The 19235-nt window shown below is 46.9% G+C and overlaps 1 protein-coding gene across 1 annotated transcript in view; it reads left to right on the forward strand.

Moving 5' to 3' along the window:
- Nucleotides 1-19235, forward strand: part of LOC142583159 (uncharacterized) — a 132956-nt gene that overhangs the window by 33030 nt on the left and 80691 nt on the right. The window contains exon 2 of the mRNA XM_075693507.1: nt 1661-1709. The gene's annotated coding sequence lies outside the window, so the exon portion shown is untranslated. The remainder of the gene's footprint in view (nt 1-1660; nt 1710-19235) is intronic.

Below are 19235 nucleotides of genomic sequence, written 5' to 3' on the forward strand. Positions count from 1 at the left end.
AGAAGAAAGTAAGGGGGGGGGGAAGGAACGCAGGAAAAGGGAGGAGATGAAAAAAGCAAGTAAACAGAAAGAAGGAAACCGAAATGCCGCCGTAGAAGAAGCAACAGCACAAGAAATTCCACGGGTGCCGAGCGGTGCTATAGAGGGGCGTTATGAATGTCTAGCGAAGTCGGCACCACGTGAAGCGTGGCGAGCTGCCGCTCGGCGATGCTGGGGAGAGAGAGGGAGCGCGGGTGCTCTCGGTCCCGCGTCTTTATGTTTGATCGGCACGCCGGCGTCGGGCCTCCAGGCTGCGTCAGACCAGGAAGGGCAGCAGCGGCGGCGGCAGCAGCGGACGTGGCCGCAGGAAGACGCCGGCGGTCTCCACGTCGGGGGGAGGGCTACTTCTCCATCATTTTCGCGGTCGCGCTACTCGCGGAAAGGATTGCGGCGGACAGCGGAAGCGGAAATGACGAGAGCAGAAATTGTGGCGGCCGCTCGCGCCAGCGAAAGGAGGGCAGGAACGCCGGCGCTGCTGAATTATTGCTTCACTTTCAAACGGAGGTCTTAGATCAAGAACCGCCGGCCCGTAGGTTGGGGTCCTTCGAGGTGAAAGCGACTATCGTGGAGGAGCAAGAAGCTTGAGCGGCGGGGTGGGGTGGCGGTCGACGCTATAGAGAGGGGATGCCTCTCCCATCATTTCACTGCCTGCGGGTTGGGGTCCGCTGTCACACCGTCTTGACGCACAGTTTTGTTCGGAGAGAGCCCGTGGCGTGCTTGCCATGGAAGCGGCTATCAGTGACTATCCCGTGGCCTGGCACCATCGCCTGCTGCGCTGTGCCCCCTACTCAGATGCCTGACCTTCTCGAGCTTTTTTTTTTTCACATTGACGTCCTGGCTTCTTTTGATGCCGCAATGCCTATCCCGGAAATGAAGGAATCCCGTAAGGCCACTAGGGAAAGAGGAAAAATAGAAAGATGAGAGAGGTAGTGTAGCGAATCAGTCATTTCTTTGTCTGGTTAACGACACTGTCTGGTTAACGCCTTCTCTCTCTGTAAAGCCTCTGGCGCTCCAATGCAGCTGCTTATGCCGTTCACTCGTCTATCTTCGACCCGTCTCTTTTTCTTACTTGATATTGGTGAGAGTTTTCCCCCAATGAGCAGCCGCCGATTATCCTTTTTATTTTTATAGAATCTAGCACTTCGAGCAGAATTGTTTTTGCAAGGATAAAGCTGCAACGGATAAAGTGCAATGAATAAAGCTGTAGTTTATTTATGGATGGATATCCTGTATTTCACTGAATAACACCATTCAGAGCCCCGAAAAAGATAGCGCCACTAGTCGACATGTATATGCAAAGAGAAACGTCTTAGGCGTGAATACATCCTAGTCGCGAAGTTCACAAGTGTTTTCTTTAGAAATAATCATTTGGGATTGGCTGTGGGCTTTCCCTGTTAATAAGACAGTTAGCGTGATCGGGAGGTACCTGTTCTTGCGAAGAGTTCTGCCTTTCGAAATGCTATATGAATACAGGCCCGCTGTTTCAGCGGACGTCGCAGGACATGTAAGTGGCTTCAGTTTCGCATTTTTATTTCAAGTTTTCTTGATGCAGTTACTGCGGCAGTTGTAAGTAATAATACTAAAAGGCGACTAATTAATCTGTGTTTTGCTTCCCTTCCAGAAACGCCTGCCAGACTGACCAACCTTCAGGCGAGGAAAGAGTGTTGCTGGTAAGCAGTGACTTCGCAACGCGCATGCGTGCCTTTCGTGCACATTGTTTTACATAATTGAAGCGCCATCCAACAGCATTTCATTAAATGAATGCCACGCACCGAAGTATGCCTGAAAACTCTGCGACGTTAAAGCTGCCGTCACTACTTATTTGCACATATTTCTAATAACGAACGTCAAATGCTAATTTATATTTAAAATTGAGCACGTATGTTCCTAATATCGAGTCGTAAGGACGTATTAAATATGCGATAAAGCGTTCGGGATAAAACAGCGTTCAAAGAAACGACGTTTGACGAAATGGGTGGATGCATATGTGAATGCACAAGATGTTAGGTTTGCGTGGCTTTCTCGTCGGATCAAACTGTTCTCGTGAGCTAGGAAAATGCTAATATATGCAGTCGGTCAAGCTAGAATAATTTGTGGCATATTCAAACTGAGGTTAAAGTGAGACTCAAGGCAATAAAACAAAGCCGGATCCGAGTTAGTTTCCTAAGGAATAACATGGTCAAGAACTCCCGCGTAGCAGAAAACTGGTTCGTTTGACGCATATAGCCAGAATCAAGACAATACGATCGCTGGAGTTAAGGTAAAACCTAAGGCATAATAAAGGAAGACAAAACAGTAGCAAACGTTTACCGGAAAGCATTACACCGTTCCTCCGTTAATGAAGACACCGAAAAACTGAATGATGTTTGAGTTACCTACAGCAGGCAATAGACGGCCTCAATTTGATACAGCGCTCTGTGTGCAACGCTACCCTCGAAACTGCGGCAGTTTTCAACCACTGTGTGGCTGCCGAATAACAATAAATAAAACGGCCTAGCACAGAGAACTCACTCTCTTCTTAACATTCATGTACTCGACCGAAACGATATAAGCTTCCGCCAAATGCAGAATCGCAAGAAGTAGCAACGCACAACGCTGCATTATTAAGGGGGAATGGAAGCATACATTTGAAATAATTTGTGAAAGTGATTTTTTTGCGAAGTAAAGAAAAAAAGTGGTTGCACGCGATGTCGTGCGGCCGTTACGTTGACGATGTATAGAATTTGTATTGCGGCCGCGAGCTGCATGTATACCAGCGCTTTCGTGACACCTTGTAAGGCTGGTAGTGCATGTTCTCGTGTCCCGGCATGCCAAAAGTCATTTCATCAGCTCGAGTACTTCCTTAAGTATTGTGCATGACTCGAGCAAGTGCAGACTTCATTTGCTCGATTACTACTCCACTAGTAGTTCGTTTAACTATTGCGCGGCAAACCTAATGAGTAATTCACTAACACAGTTGAAGCGGGATCGAATAAGCGGCTGTACGAGAAAGTCTGCATCAAAGATCAACGTTGCGAACGATGCGGTGGCGCCCACGATTACAAAGCCTGCAAGGTAGATTTTGCTTGCGCTAATTGTGGTGGTGACCATCCAGCGAGTTTCGGTGGCTGCCCCCTTCCGTGCAAGCGCCTTACACCGCCGAGTGTCCTTCATTAGTGGTCCCAAACCACAACCTACTGAGAAGCGGATAACTGGAAGTGACGAGTTCCCGGCGTTAGATTCGGAAGTTGAGTTCCCTGCGTTAGAGTCAGAAGTTCGTAGCGTGGTAACCAGCAACGTCAGTGAGCGACCTGAGCCTAGCAAGAAGGCAAAGTCTTCTGTGGGTGAGTCGGTCGTTCGATCCGCTGCAGCAAAAAGTGTCCAAGTTTCTCAGCGACAAGACTCGACAGCCAGACAAGTTTCACAGCCAGACTCGACAACATGGAGGACATTCCCTCGCCTCAAAAGAGATGCAGAAACCAGCTGCAGTGGCCAAGAGTGGGTCCCAGCCCGCAACCTTTGTTGAAGTTGTGAGGCAGTGTGTACAGCAAAATAAGGAGCTCAAAAATCAGGACCTGTCCGACCTTCTGTGAGTTTTGTTTGAAGTCCTGCGTTCATATGTTCAAGCGATGGAGACTGGAACCCTGTATATATAGAACTTTCTTCAGCTCGTTCTTTCCTTTTAGCCCATGATTACCACCTTCGCAGCGACCTTTACCTTATAATATGGCTAGTCTTCTTCAACCTCGTGCAACAAAAAATCACCGAAAAGTGCCGTTTATTATGCAATGGAACTGCGCTGGGATTATAAGTCAATTAGCAGAACTTAAATTATTTCTGAAAGATACGTGTGTTCCCGTATTAGCCCTCTCGGAGGCTGGCCTACCAAGCGGGAGATCGTTGACTGGATATGTCGCCCATAAGAATTGCAGCATAAAGTCATTTCCCGCGGGAAGTGCTGCCCTTTACATACGAAGAGAGATTCCTCATGTGGCTTTGAACGTCACCGATCTTTGCACCGATAGTATTGAGGTAGCGGCTGTGAGGATACGGCTTGGCTTCCGAACTCTTTCTGTTGCCTCCGTATACGTGTCTCCGCGGAAGAAGGTAGCAATGGACTTGTTTCTCCAGCAGTTGTGACCGTTGCCCAGCGCCCCAAATTATCAGCGGGGACTTCAACGCCCATCACTCTGTCTGGGGTGACAGGAACAAAGATTCCCGCGGACGCAAACTTGTAGAAGTTATCGACAGTTTGGACCTGTGCGTGGCCTATGACGGAAGTCCGACTTTCTTCCGGCCTCCAGCCTCAGCCACATCCATAGACCTAACCTTGCATTCATCTGACGTCCGCGTGAAGTGGTCAACTGCACCTGACCGCATGGGAAGTGATCACTATCCAATTTTAGTGTTTACTGCCGACTTCCATATGCGCGGCTCTAAAATTAGCCATGTCGTTAATTGGGACAAATACAGGGAACAACTTGCATGTGTTTCTGGTGATGTCATAGACAAAATGATTTCTGGTAAGATGGCTGCTACCACAGCGGTCAAGTTGCCTAATCATTTTCTGACTCCGGATTTAAAACTCAGGAACCTTTGCGCAGCGTGCAGAAGGGCGGAGCGACAACTGATGCGGAAGAAGGACGACAGATCCTTGAAGACGACCTTCAATAGGCTTAACTCTGCCATTCGACGCCATACGAACAAGCTCTGTAGGTCGCAGTGGGCGTCCTTCTGCGCTAGCTTGACGGTTTTCTCACCGATGACGAGAATTTTGCGAGTCATTGGCAGTCTTGCTGGAAATTCTTGTCCTAGTAAACCTTTCGAAGTGCTTGCACTGCGCAAGCAGAAACCTCTCGTGTGCTTGGCAGAGGAATTTGCAGATGCATTTGTAAGTGTAAGTTCAGGAATTCATCCCTGCGCTCTGCCTGCAACATCTACATCTGTGATGGACGCCCCGTTTACACTTCGAGAGCTACAGACAGCACTCAGCAGCCTGCGGCGTCGATGTGCACCAGGTCCTGACGGCATCACCAACCAGATGATGCAGAACCTACCTCTGGAACACCGGAAGATGCTCCTAAGCTATCTCAATCGAGTGTGGGAGACAGGCGACGTTCCTCCTTCATGGAAGGTGGCTCACGTTGTCCCAATGCTGAAGCCCGGCAAAGAAATGACAGACTTGGCCTCGTATCGTCCTGTATCACTGACGTCGTGCGTGGCTAAGCTCATGGAGAAGCTGGCAAGTAAGCGTTTATCTTGGTGGCTCGAAGATAGAAAGGTTCTGCCAACATGCATGACTGGATTCCGAACAGGTTTAAGCGCGCAAGATAGCGTCTTGGACTTGATAAGCCATATTGAACACCATAGAGCTTTCGGCCTTTCAACACTAGTTATTTTCCTAGACGTATCAAAGGCTTATGATAACGTCCTTCAGAGCTCAATACTAAATAGCTTGCAGGCCATGGGGGTACAGGGCTATCTTCTGCGATTCATTCACTCATTTATCAGTCATCGGAAAATTCAAGTGCGATTAGGAAGTACCACATGCACCGAAAGGGCGGTATCGCGAGGTGTACCTCAGGGAAGTGTTCTTTCCGCAACGCTCTTTAACGTTGCAATGGCTGGTCTTCCCGCTGAAGTGCAAAAACATTGCAGGCATGTCCATATGTCGAATACGCGGACGACATTTGTCTTTGGTTAACCGGATATCAACACAAGCGTTTAGCTCTGACAGCTCGACAGGCATTACTTTCAGTTCAAAATTACCTTCAAGGTGTTGGGTTGACTCTCTCGGTAGAAAAATCTGGCTTCATCATGTTTCCAGGTAGAGGAAGAAGGTATGCGCGGCTGAAGATAGACCTTAATCAATCTTGTCTTCGACAATTGAAACACAAGCGCTTTTTGGGCGTCATTATTGACTACCGCCTACAGTGGCGACGAGCTGTGCACTCGGTTGTGACATCGATATCTTCGCGTCTCAATGTGATCCGTAGAGTTGCAAGTGAGCAATGGGGAAATCACCCTTCTTCAATGATCAGGTTGCACGATGCACTAGTGACGAGTCGAATAATGTATCAGCTCCCTTTAATTTCCCCATCGATATCACAGCTGGAACGACTTGAGGTTCTGCACAGAAAGGGCCTAAGAAGGGCTCTTGGCGTTCCGCAGACTGCTCCTAACAATGCAGTACTTTATGAATCTCTATCGAGACCTCTTACCTTAGTCGCTTCACAAAGGTTATTGATGCAAATTGGCCGCCTCAAACAGACGACAGCCTGCCGAACCCTTCTACAGCGCCTTCGAAAGAGATCCGAGTCCCGAGCGTATTTGGCCCTTAATACTCTTGGTTACCTGGGTCTTGACGCTAGAGGTCGAACAAAGAGGTTGAAACCACCTTGGTCTTTTGCGAGCCTCGATTGTTCGTTGGCAGTTCCTCACGTTCGTGCTAAGCGGAGTTCTCCTTTGGCGGCAACGCGTTCGCTCGTACTGGAACATCTTGAAACTGAATATGCACGCAATCTTCAAATTTTTACTGATGGCTCTGTGGACAAGGCCAGAGGATCTAGTGCAGCTGATTTTCACATTCCCTCTTTGAAGTATGATTGGTCCGTTCGCTTCACTGCAGTCGTGTCCTCCACAACGGCAGAAAGCGTTGCCATTGAGGCAGCTCTCAAAAAGCTACGGTTTTGTACGCCTCAACCTGTTGTCATTCTTACAGATTCGAAATCCGCCCTTCAAAGGTTAGAGCACGGGTTCCCTACTGATGCCTTATCTCTAAGCTCCCTACGTTCGGTGCAAAATCTCCGTGTCAAAGGCTTCTCCATACGATTCCAATGGGTGCCATCACACATAGGTATCATAGGCAACGAGATGGCGGACAGCCTCGCCCATAGGACGCTGTCTGGGAATCCTTTGAGAAAAGTGCCTCAAGAAGACAAGAGACTCTTCAGAGAAGCGGTGTCGTGCCACTTCAGTTCTTTGTGGAGCTCACCTCACAAGCCATGTGTGATCAAAGGTCTCAAAAGAAACCAAGCCACCTTACTGCTCCGCATTCGCACGGGCTCTGCTCGTACCCCTGCGTGGAAGTACAAGACTGGCCTGGCGTTATCACCATTATGTTCAACGTGTGGTGTGTGCGGTGACATAGAACATTACCTAATGTGCTGTATTGTGTATAACGCGGAAAGGAGGGTGTTATTCGGGTCCCTCAAGAACACAGGACTTCCTCACAGCTCTTGTCAGGACATTGTTTTCCCGCGCGGGAACCGATTGTGTAGGAAGGAGGTCTCTCGCCTTCTGTTAAATTACCTACAGGACACGGATTTGGCTTCCACATGGTGAACCGAGGAGTGACCATTTGTAATTGGGAGGTCTGTGTCTGATTATGTGATTTATTTATTTTAAGTGTCGCTACGGTGGAGCAATTGCCGGCAGCAACTGCAAGGCTAATCCCACCAGTAGCCTACAACAACTCAACTCAACTCAACTCAAAGCCGTCCTTACTCGTCCTCGCTTTAATAATGCACAAGCGTTGAGGACGATAGCCTGCTGACTTGCGAAGCGAATGTTCCCGTACAAAGTGTACGGCAGACCATTTGGAAATGTGGAGCACAAAACCGTACATCAGCGTCCCGATCGCGCTTCGTTAGCAAGAGGATAAAAGTAAACATCTCGTTGCAGTTGTTTCAGCCGAATTCCAATGAATTAGACGCGCCGACTGCGACAACAAAAAGCCCCAAGGGGGTTGCGGCGCAGCGGCACGTGAACGGACAATGGAAAGGCCCTGTGGGGGTCAAAGCCAGCCGGCACAGAATTTTGGGACCAAAGAGCGGATGACCTGCGATAGGGGGTGAGGCGACCGGGCTAGAATGCCGGAACTCCCGAAGGGAGAAGCAGCGGCGACACTAAAGCGAGAGTGAGGAGAAAAGAAGTTGCTGAGAGACAAACGGCACCCTATTCTCGCTACGCAGCTGTTAAAATAGCTTTCTGTCATGAAACGAAAAAAAGAAAGAATAGAAACACAATGCTGCACCAGAGAGGAATGTTTCGTTGAAGAAGCGAAGAAACGCGAGAAAATAAAAAAAGAAAAGGCACCAGCTAGGGGAACAAAAAGCTTTCTCTCTCTCCTCGTGTAGAACAAAGAAGGGCAAAAAAAATGAGCAGGAATGAGTGACAAAAAACCTTTGGAGGACGCAGAATGGGCCAGCAGGCTAAAAGAACGAGGGCTCGGGTCAGTTGCATGGAAAGGTTTAAGGCTAGCGGGCAGAAAAGCGAAGGCTCCGCCGAAGAGAATGGAAACAGACGTGGCAGCTGAAGGGGAAGGAGGCAAACGGCTGGTAGAAACTAGCAGGGAGAGCCATTCTTCAATTGTCTTCGGGGCGAACCGGTAGCAGGAGTGGGCGCACAATACAGCACTGCAGCGTCCAGCGGGGCACAGAAGCGAGCGCGGGGAAAAAAAAAAAAAAAAAGACCTGCTGCACCCTTGGGTTCGGCCAGGCTTTTTCTTTTTTTTTTCTGCATCGCTTCGCGAGAAAGCTGCGAGGCTTAAGCCAGGTGTGTTTGTCCGATAGGAAGGTAAAGAGAGCACGTGGTACACGCGCACCTCGTTATCGCGACCAACCCTCGTGAGTTACGCGGCACCAACAACGTCCAAAGTAGCCTCCCGTACACAACCCACACCACACTCGCCAGCGAAACACCCCCCGCCCCTCCCTCCTGTCTCTCGCCTCCTGTCAACACCCTGCTGAACAACCGCTTCCTGGCAGGCAAGAAAGGGGGGCGTGCCACGTTGGATGCTGTATGGCCGCTCTTGACGCTCCTAGGCGGCGGCGTGGCCCTGTCAACGCTACGTAGGAGACGACGGCGGCACGCGAAGACGCTACCGCCGGAGCCGTTATGGGGCCGACCGCCAGATGACTGATAAATTGGCCGCTTTCGAGGCACGCAGGCAGCGTCTCGGGACAACGCCGACGAGAGAATCTGCCGGCAGGATACAATGATTTTTTTTTTTTGTTGTTGTGTCCAATGTGTAGTTGCCTGCGTTGTCCGCATTGCTAACGGACAATGCGACGCTCTGCGTACTGCTGCTCGCCACTTCGAAACGTTGTCGAATGGAAAAAAAAAGGCATGTCCACCTTCATCCTACGCCAACCGTGGCCGGTGATAGTGCTTCCTTCACGTACCTGCTGTCCTTACTGTCCTTTATTCATTTCTTTTACTACTCAATCATCTGGCTTTCAGTCATGGCTCGATGGACTTCTCGGTAATGAGTTATTTAGGAAGTTCCCAAGGGAAAAAAGAACCCCTAGCCTCACGTGGCATTGTTTCGGTCCACCGAGTCCAAGTTCGTGCAGCGACAAAGCGCCTGCCTCTCATCAATGCCATATCCCACGGGATCTAGTGGTCTCGTCACCTAAAGGTGATCTCGGTGTTCTTTTCTTTGTGTACGACGGGAAGTCAGAAAGTAAAGGAACGTTTGCAATTTCTCGCACTAGGGTTTGATAACACGGCTAGTATCTAGCGCTGAATTACTTCCATGGAATGTGTGACACTTATTCCCGCGTTAGCCATTAGAGTGTAGCAGACCGCTAAACATGATAGCTCCATTGTCCGTCTACACCAAGAAGGAAATGAGGGCAGTGATTCGCTTTTTGCTTGCGGAAGGTGTTAAACCTGCGAAAATTATTCGTCGAATGCGAGCGCACTATCGTGACAGTTGTTTATAGCGGAGCAAGATCTACGAATGGATATGGCACTACAAACAGGGAATAACATCTTTATGTGACCAAGAAAGATCGGACAGGCCATGGGCGTCAGTGACTGAGGACAATTTGAAAGTCGTTGAGGGTATGCTGATGGAAAACAGACGAATCACAGTGGACGAAATCGCCAATACTTTACTTACCAGTCATGCAATAGCGTACTCCATCTTACACCACAGGCTAAATTTAGAAAAAGTTTGTGCAAGGGGGGTCCTAAAAGAATGATCAGTGCAGCGTAAGGCACAAAGGTTGTACATTTGGCCCGTTATCGTCGCGACGGAGATGGATTTTTACAGCAAATTGTTACTGTAGATGAAACTTGGGTACGTCATAACGAAGCGGAAAGTAAGGCTGCGAGCATGGTTTGGAAACACTCACCCATTACCAGAAATTAGGAATTTACACGTCGACCATCAGCTGGTAAGATTATGCTAACACTATTCTGAGACATGGGACGTGTGGTGGCTGTTCATTTCACCCCAAGGGTCGAAACTGTGAAGAGTGAGAACTATTGTGATGTGTTGCGAACTAAAATAAAACCGGCAATCAGATCCAAGAGTCGTGAAAAACTGCGAAAAGGTGTCATCCTGCATCAAGATAACGATCGGCCACATTCTGCCAAACGAATGGCCGAAACAACAAAGGAGTTGGGATTCAAATTGCTGGAACGCCCGCCATAGTCCTGACTTGGCTCCAAGCGATTTTCACATGTCTGGACCATCGACGGAAGAGCTCAGGGGAACAAGATTCGCAACCAATGCAGAAGTAATTGATGCGATGCGAAGTTCGTCACAGGGGAACCAAAAACCTTTTTTTTTTTGACGGAAATAAAAAAACTTGTAAAAAGTTGGGCAAAGTGCGTTGAGGTGCAGGGAGATTATGTAGAAAAACAATGTATGCTTCAGTTTTCTATAATTAGAGTAAGTGTACAGTTTCTCAATAGTCCCTTTACATTTTGACTTGCGTTTTAATAGTAACAAGGTTCTCGAGAAGGAACGGGATTGGTCTTGAGGATACGGTCACGGTTATAAAAGGAGTTGTTTGCAGAAACGCAATATCATGCTTCTGTAAAATCATTTGACTGCTTCTTAGACTTTCACAGGTGCTCTGGACAGTGCCCACGTGAGAAAACGAGACTAATAAATTGCGTTCAAGGAAACATTTTCTGAGTACCAGCTGATGACAACACTGAGCACCTCAAGTCGCCACTGCACAGCGTAATTGACTACTATAAAACAAAGGATGCTTTTTAAATAATGCGCCGTACTTTGTACTCTACAATAGCAACCGAACGTCTCATGCACGTCAGCTCGCTTAGTTTGTGTGCTTAGACAAACATCGTTGCACGTGCTCGTTCTGAGTAGGTTGGGCTTCTGTTTCGACACATTTTCGCACATGGCTATATTAGTACGCGTCGCAAAGGCACGTGTGGTAAAACTTGTTTGCCACTCTGTGTTCGTCCAGTTACGTTACAACTGATTATTTAGAGCACAGCTCTTAGGCGCCCGTTCCTGGGTGGAGCGTCGGCGTAACCGCGCGAACGCGCTCGTGCGTTCGTCGTCCTCCTCTTCCACAGCTGCCTCAGATGCCGCTCGTCATGCTAGCCCTGCCATGCAGCCCCTTCCTGCGGGAAGGCGCTGACGGCACTGACCCACTGCCAGTCGGTGCCAGGCAATTTCAGCCTCAAATTCTTTCCCTCAATGTGCCGCGAAATGAATACGCGTGTAAAGCGGCGCTCAAATTTCACCTTAGCAAGTATCGCAGTCTTCGGACATTTTTTTTCTTTCTTTCTTTTGCAATCAAAGACTGGTATTTCACGAGGAATACCTAAAGCTGATTTTTTTTTCTTTGTGAGGTTGCAACAAATCTCTCGTGCTTTGTTTGAATAATCGCATGAACTAAGTATTATATGTTCGAAAAATCACGTGGCACTAAATCAAAATTTGGCCAGACGATACCGCAAGAAAAATCAGGCTTGCACAGTGGCATCATTAGCCAACTTTCTCAGACGGCCGCGTTATTAAACCCTACAGCCGCATCTGTAGGTTCAGTTGAAAATAGCCTGTAAGGTAACAGTGCTTGAACGACACTTCTGCTCTCCTGCGCACTCGTCTTCCCCTAATGAGAAAACGTAGAAAGAAAAACATTACTCTACTCACACTTCTCTCTAGTTTATCGGCACTGCCAGAAACGGAAACCGGGTTTCACTTGAATTCATGCGGTGACACTCTCTGGCGGCCCTGTTTTGCACACGGAAGAACTCAATTCTAGGCACTCTTCGAAATTCAGAGGGTAAAAAGCTATCGTTAGAGCTCCACAGACAGGCTAATTCAAGCAGATCCCGAAGGGTAATGAGACGCCTTAGTAACCAACGTAGCTAACAAAAAAAGGGGGAAAAATATACGCGAGTGCAATCGAGTCGTTCAATCTTGGAGAATTGCGCGCTTTCTTTGTGCTTTCATCCTGACACGACATACATTCGGTAGCAGTGTTTGAAGTGTTCTTTGTTGGTATTCCTTTTTTTTTGTGCTGATCCCTAAGAGCGAAAAAAAGCAGAAGAGGTCTTGCGTAGGCTAAGCCGCCGGGTGGGCAGGGCTTCCGAACTCGAAAAGGCTGTCAAATAAGTACTTCAATATCCGTTACCTGTAACCAGGAAAACATCCGTAACCCGTAACACCATAACCAGGAAAATTCATTCAGTTGTGCATTTGCTTGCTGAATGTCCAAGACATATATTGTTGTTGTTGTTAGATATAACATGAGTCAAGGAATAGTTAAAGTATAACAATATTAATAAGTATTAGTGCTGCACAAGCTTAGTGTGCACTCCTTTTCTTTTTCACCTTTCGTGAACGACGCAGGCAGTCTTTTATCAATTCATTCGTGTTTTTGAAATTTTCTCATTCTGGCATGTTACACTGAACTATATATGTATACACAAATCAGCAGAGATACCTTCTGTACATACCGCAATTGTTTGTGTTTTGTTCTTGTGTTACGTGCATTATATAACAAGAGCTTGCGTTGCTCCCTTTTTACTAAGAGAACACTATGCATATTGTACTCAATCTGTATATTCTAAAGGTAAACCCAAACTCAAATACCTAAGGCAAATAGAAGCATGTAAAACAACTTAGAATGCAGATTCCGAGATAACTTTTTGTATTCACAAGTAATTTTACCCTATATGGTCTTCCCTGTTACTATACTCCTTTCTTGTAAGTCATTGCATGCACTGTTGCTATGGTAAGCACCAACTTGAGTATTTCGTTCTGCTTTGTATATATTATTCCTACAAACAAGAAGCTCTAAAGCCGCAATAGCTTGATTGGAGCTAATACGTTCAAATTTATGTCAAATATTTTAAAATATGCCAATACGTGAAAATTTTATCTTTTTTGTAAATTCAGTTCATGCTGTCAGGCAGCAAGCTCATCTGAGATTTTAAGATGGTACTCTGAGCACATTTCTGAAAAATTAACACTGCTTAACAGCTGACGAGTGTTTAACTGTTATTGTTTGTGGCGTGAATGCCGAGCAGATGAGCCAAATACGCACGACAAACACCACTTATAAATGATGTGCAAACAATTAAAGGAGCTCTTTCTCCATGGCCTTTCTCTCTTTCTTACATTTATTCACGCGCATGAATTAAAAGAGCAATGTCTGAGTGAACAGAGAAACAAAAATAAAAGTACGTTTTCTTTCTCTCTCTCTTCACCCTTAGCTTCTAGTTTCTTTGACGCAGATTGAATCGATCGAGAGTATTGCGCTTCCACGTAACACAAGAACTCGAAGTGCAGAACCTAAATGATATTAATTTTTGTTTCCTATAAAGGGCATGTCAGGTCCTGCAGACCTCTATCATTATGCTTGAATGGTTGGGGGAACAGATTTAACGCTGTGCTGTCTGTTTCGCTTTTAGCATAACTCGCACTTAAAGAAAGCTATCGAGAGGGGATGGAAAGAGTCTAATCAAACTTCTTAGCCAGAATGCGAGGCCAAAGGCAAAAAAGCAAGGATTATGCTGTTAGGAAACAATAGCTCTCCTATATTACCTTATTAAGAAAAACCGGAAATAATGGCTTTATGGGAACAGCGCTGTACATGTCATAGAAGAGCTCACAGTCTTGCAGTCTCGATTGTGGCGCAAAGTTTGCGTCTTTCTATATTAGCTAGCGCACTCGCCTGCAAAAGGATTTGTGTTTATGCTGGCTTCTGGCCCATGATAAGTGACGACGTCACATGTTTTTTTTTTGTTTTTTTTTACTGGACGAGTTGATCAACGCCAAACCGAAGTTGTTCTATAATAAGAAATAAATGTGTTTCAAATTTTCAAAGTATCCAACGAAAGGCGTTGGCATTCCAGTTACTTCTTTTAAGAAAACGCTGTTTTATGATTTGAAGCACAAAAGTAACTGGAACATTACTGCATTTCGTCGGAAACATAGAAAATTAATATCTCGAAACTGGTGCAGTTCAAGTAATTCTTTGCAAGTGGATACGCCTTGCGAATTCACCGGATATAAATAGTAGATTTATATCATTTTGATAATTTGATTCGGCATTTTGATTTCTCGTAGAAGCAATGGTCACCTCATCTAGTTATTTAGACGAAGGGTTAGAATAGGTGCTATCTCTCACAGGAAATATAAAAAAATATTTGACCTTCTAAAAAAAGAAAAAGAAACCCGGCATACGCCTTCTGCTGGGCAGAGTGACGCGTCACATTGACATTACAGCATATAAGCCGCGAGGTCAAACAAATCACTACCTCTGAGTACTCGTTCGTGGCCCAGAAACGGCCAAATGTTTTTGAGCAGCACAAAAGACTGTTCCGGAGGTGCCCACGAACAGTCTCTTGAAAACATTTCTTGCTCCACATCATTTCGTACGCGCAGCCACAGGCAAGTACGGCGTGTCTAAGCCCGCATAGCGAAGACCGAAAAGATGGGATAAAAGGCTGGTCCGAAAAGACAAAGCACAACCTAAGGTGGCAGCCACCGCGGCGGTGTCAACCAAGTAGCAAAATATGGGGCGGTTATTGATCACACCGCCGTGAATACAAACGTGATTATTGGCTCTCCTGCTGTTTTTAATGCGCACGTGGCAGGCTTTCAACCTAATTATATAGAAGACTCCCTCGCTACCGCCCTTGGAGCATCCTCTGTTTTCCTCCTCGATTCGAATTCTCTGCCTCCTTCTCGTTCATTTCTGTGCCTCACCAGCGTAAATGTATGCGCGCACCGCTCACAAAACAGTCTAAATCCCCTCACCTCCACTGACTCCCCTCCTTTCCATTCCCCTCCCCACACCCCCCTTCTCCGGTTTCTTCGTAAGCCCGTCCCGTCCCTGAGCCACTTCCCTCTTACGCGCATCTCTCTCCTTACCAGAGCCAAGCGTCCGTACGAAAGGGGGAGGGGGGGCGGCTTCTGGCGAACGCCCGACGGTCGGAAGGACATGATCCGCGCCAGGGCTGGGAGACCGCTCTAATCTCGTTTGCGCAAATTGCTGGGATACCAGAAACCTGAACAAACTCAATTCCCACTCGTTAGACCCGCACTCACGCAGCGGCGACGTATGCACTCGCACGCGAGTGGTTCGGCCCCGGCATTGAACGGTCACCCCCTCTTGGCCCCGACACGTTGGTGCTCCGTCAGGCCTCGGGGCTGGTTACGACAAGGCGGGAAAGTGGGTGGGGGCGGTTTTGCGGTTCCGCGAGGGCGCGGAGTAACATGAAAGTGAAGACGGCCGGAATATTAGTTTTCTTCGGCCGCCCGCGCTCCCGAGAGCTGCTCCTTCCGCGATATCAGAAGTGCTTCTGCTAAAAGCAAAGCGCTGCAAGGAACAGTGAATGAGAAATGGGCTCGACCAGAAGCGCGCAACCTTCTTTACGCTCCATTGTACGCTTCTCACTGAAAAGGGTATGCTTCTCTTGCGGAAGAAGCATATTTTTTCAGCATATGTCGTTTTGCAAATCACTGGTATGCATGAAATACAACGTTCTACGACAGTGCGTCTGGCCGAGAAAATACGTTTTGAAGAAGCGCGAAAAAATACACCGACCAAGGTGACTGCACATTTAAAGGGACACTAAAGGTTACCAGAAACTCAAGTTAAAGTGGTAGAGCAATGTTCTAGAACGTCTAAGGCGTCAATATAATCGCGAACAGAGCTTCAGTAACCGAGAAATTGAGGTAAATGCATGACACGATTTGAGACCCCCCCAGCGACATTCCGGTACTAGCCCGATGACGAAAGCACTCCTCATAATTTGTGTTACTAATACTCAACTACTCGTATTAAAAATATCATTTCATTCGATTATAAGACGGAAAAAAATGCTACTTGTCTAAGTCTATTCGATTCTAAAAAAAATAACATACTGACGTTACCCTTCAGTAATATGGGTGGTCGAAAGGTTTCGTTTTCGCTCGACTCTGCGCGCTCGACTCTGCGCCGGGCACGCTTTGGAGTTTCAGTAGTTTCGTTATCGCGTCGTGCTGTGAGGGTTCTGCTGGCTCGCGAAACTTTCATTTGGAGGAAGCAGCGAGAATGCCACGTCCATGTGATGTCGTGGGAAGCCCTCGTTGCTTTCCCGCTCCGGAGAGCCGGTGTCGAGGCCGCCGTCGTAGTACGCAACGACGCCGGCAGCGCGAGCCCTCAGCAGCAGGTCGCGCTCGTCAGTGCTCAAATCGCTGGAGTTGAGCCCACCATCGCGAGCCAATCTGTCGTTGTCAGGGTCCATTGCGACGAGCGTCGAAGTTTGCGTCATAGAATGAAGTACCAGCTTATGGTCGCGCGTTTCTCCTTCCGCTAGCCACCATACTCCCGCTTTCGCTCTCCTGTCGGCTCTGTCTTGGCTCTGTTTCTGGCCGCGCGTTTGCGTTTTGCGCAGAAAAGCCGTAGCACCGTCTGCGGACGCCGTTCTACTCACCGATGGCGCAACGTCACTATGAGACCATGATGTCAGTACTCCTCGATCGGAGGGCGGGCGACTTGAACTGCGCTAGAGGTACGCGGACGCTTCAGAACGCATTTTCTCTTAAAATAAGTCTCTCCTTGGCACGAAACAAGCGTTTCGAGGTTTCTGGGATGGTATGTCAACAATCCACGTTGACTTAATAGTAACCTTTAGTGTCCCTTTAATGACGTTTGGGTTCCCCATACGGCAGCCTTGTAAGGGGAGCCTCCCGTAGGGGGTGGCGAAACGTCATTAAATTTTCAGTTATCTTGGTCGGTGTATCTTTTCACGCCTCTTCAATACCCCCACTGGCATGTATGTTGAATACTTTACCCGGCATACCCAAATGCTTGCGTTCGTTATCAATGGTTTCATCTTTATCTTGCTTTCGGGGCTTTTGAACCGTTGCCGAAATAATAAAGTAGTCAGTAGTGGGCACACGCGCGCGTTGAAAGATGGTGGAACCGTCGCCGCAAATGACAAACCAAGCAATGTTACACAGCATCATAAATACGTCGCTTTGGATTTGACTTTTTACCCATGCGGAGATCTAGCAAACATACTGCGGAAAGTCAACGTCGGCAGGTACCTCTTAAGTGCGCTTTGGCGCTTATGCCATGTCTGTGTCAGGAAGGAGCTCGTCGTCGATCTATTCGACATCATTAGTTACCTTAATTGACCATTTGGGAGAACTTGTGCTGTATGGAGTCATTTAATCAATTCCCATTACCGTCAGAATTGTTCTTGCCTGTCAGGGCCATTTCCATGCAAAGTGCACATATTCATAACTATGCCGCTGTCATTCTTTTTCTTCATCCCGCATGAGAAAATGCGTTTACTTGCACCATCATCTATTCTAAATGAATAACATGAAGAAAAGACCTTTGAGTGCAGCTGGAAAAAGTTCTACTTAGCTTGCGCAACTCTGCCAAAACCAGAAGCTTGCTTTACTGCTTCCTTTCTGAGACTGCAAGCAAACACTTTTAAGGAAGCCAGGAGCACGCGCGAGTGTTATGTGTTTGCGGTCCATGCAATTACACTAGCATTATCGCTCTTCAGACTACTTCAGCGTTTTTCTCAATCTTGTAGTTTTATTTTCTTTCTTACCTATGAACCTCCACAGAGCATTAAGTGTGTACGTGTAGGTGGTTCAGCCGGGCTGCTGGAGTCACGTTTCGTGCCGGCACCTGCAGTGGTGAGTTCATATGCCTAACATACCTGGTATTATTTCATCGAATTAGGAGGTACGTGCAGAAGAGAGGCAGTTTCATTGCCTGCGAATCGCGCCAATTCGTATGGTGACCATGTATTACCCTGCTTTCCCAATAAACAGCAGCGCGTTCACTATGCGATTTAGCTAATTGCACTTAATTATGAATTTGGCGTGGCTTGCGAAAGAAAGCATCGAAAATATTATGCAAGCACCAAGATGGTGTAATTATCATTCAGGATGTTTCAGACACAAAGTGACACTGCGCATCTCTTCAGGTATAAGATGACTGCCTTGGTTAACCAGTACGTCCCTCTCATTAAGATATAGAATGACAAATGTGACCCATGGTCCACCAGATTCCTACGCTTTCTGGGAAAGAGGAAGAAGCGCCACTATGAAAGTGCTAAACACTTGCGCACGCAAGCAGCTTGGGACACATGCAAGGAAAGCTCAAAAATTTACTGTTCTGCCGTGTCTTCATCTAAAGATAAATACTTCGCTCATGACTTACCATCTCTTCTAAAATCAAATCTCAAAGTTCTGGCTCATTAAAAGTTCGGACCACGACCACAATAATGTTTCTTTATGCAACAATAATAACACTCCGCTTCCAAATATTCAGTGTGCTTCTACTTTCAATACTTAATTTTCTTGTATGTTCACCACGGAAGATCAGCCTAATCTGCCGGGTGTATCGGGGCTAAGCTACCGGTGTATGTAACCTACAGAAATAACAGTAAAAGTGTCGCATGCCTGATAAATCACCTCAAGATAACCACATCCTGTGGCGTTGACAACATTAATTCTGAAATTTCAAAAACACCGTCACAGTATCTAGTAAAATTCGATCTCATATGTTCTGGCAATCATTAGAAACTGGCATGCTGCCCTCATACTGGAAGATACCAAAGATGATGCCCATATTTGAGTCACGTAATAAATACGCTACCCTAAACTACCGTCCAATATCATTAACATCTATATGCTGCAAAATACTAGAATATGTAATTGCGTCAAATGTCTACAGCCACCTGGAAGCCAACAAATTCTTCTTTTCTAATCAACACGGATTTCGGAGAAACTGCTCATGTGAGACGCAATTATTCGAATTAATAATTGATTCACATACTCACATGGAAAACCATCTACAAACTGATTGTGCTTTTCTAGACTTTTCAAAAGCGCTCGACCTTGTAGTACATTGCCGTTTCATTTTGAAATTATCTGCTCTTAAATTAGATTCTCTTACACTAACATGAATTCGCAATTTCCTATG

Source organism: Dermacentor variabilis, chromosome 5 (assembly GCF_050947875.1).
Source record: "Dermacentor variabilis isolate Ectoservices chromosome 5, ASM5094787v1, whole genome shotgun sequence".
Lineage (NCBI taxonomy): Eukaryota > Metazoa > Arthropoda > Arachnida > Ixodida > Ixodidae > Dermacentor > Dermacentor variabilis.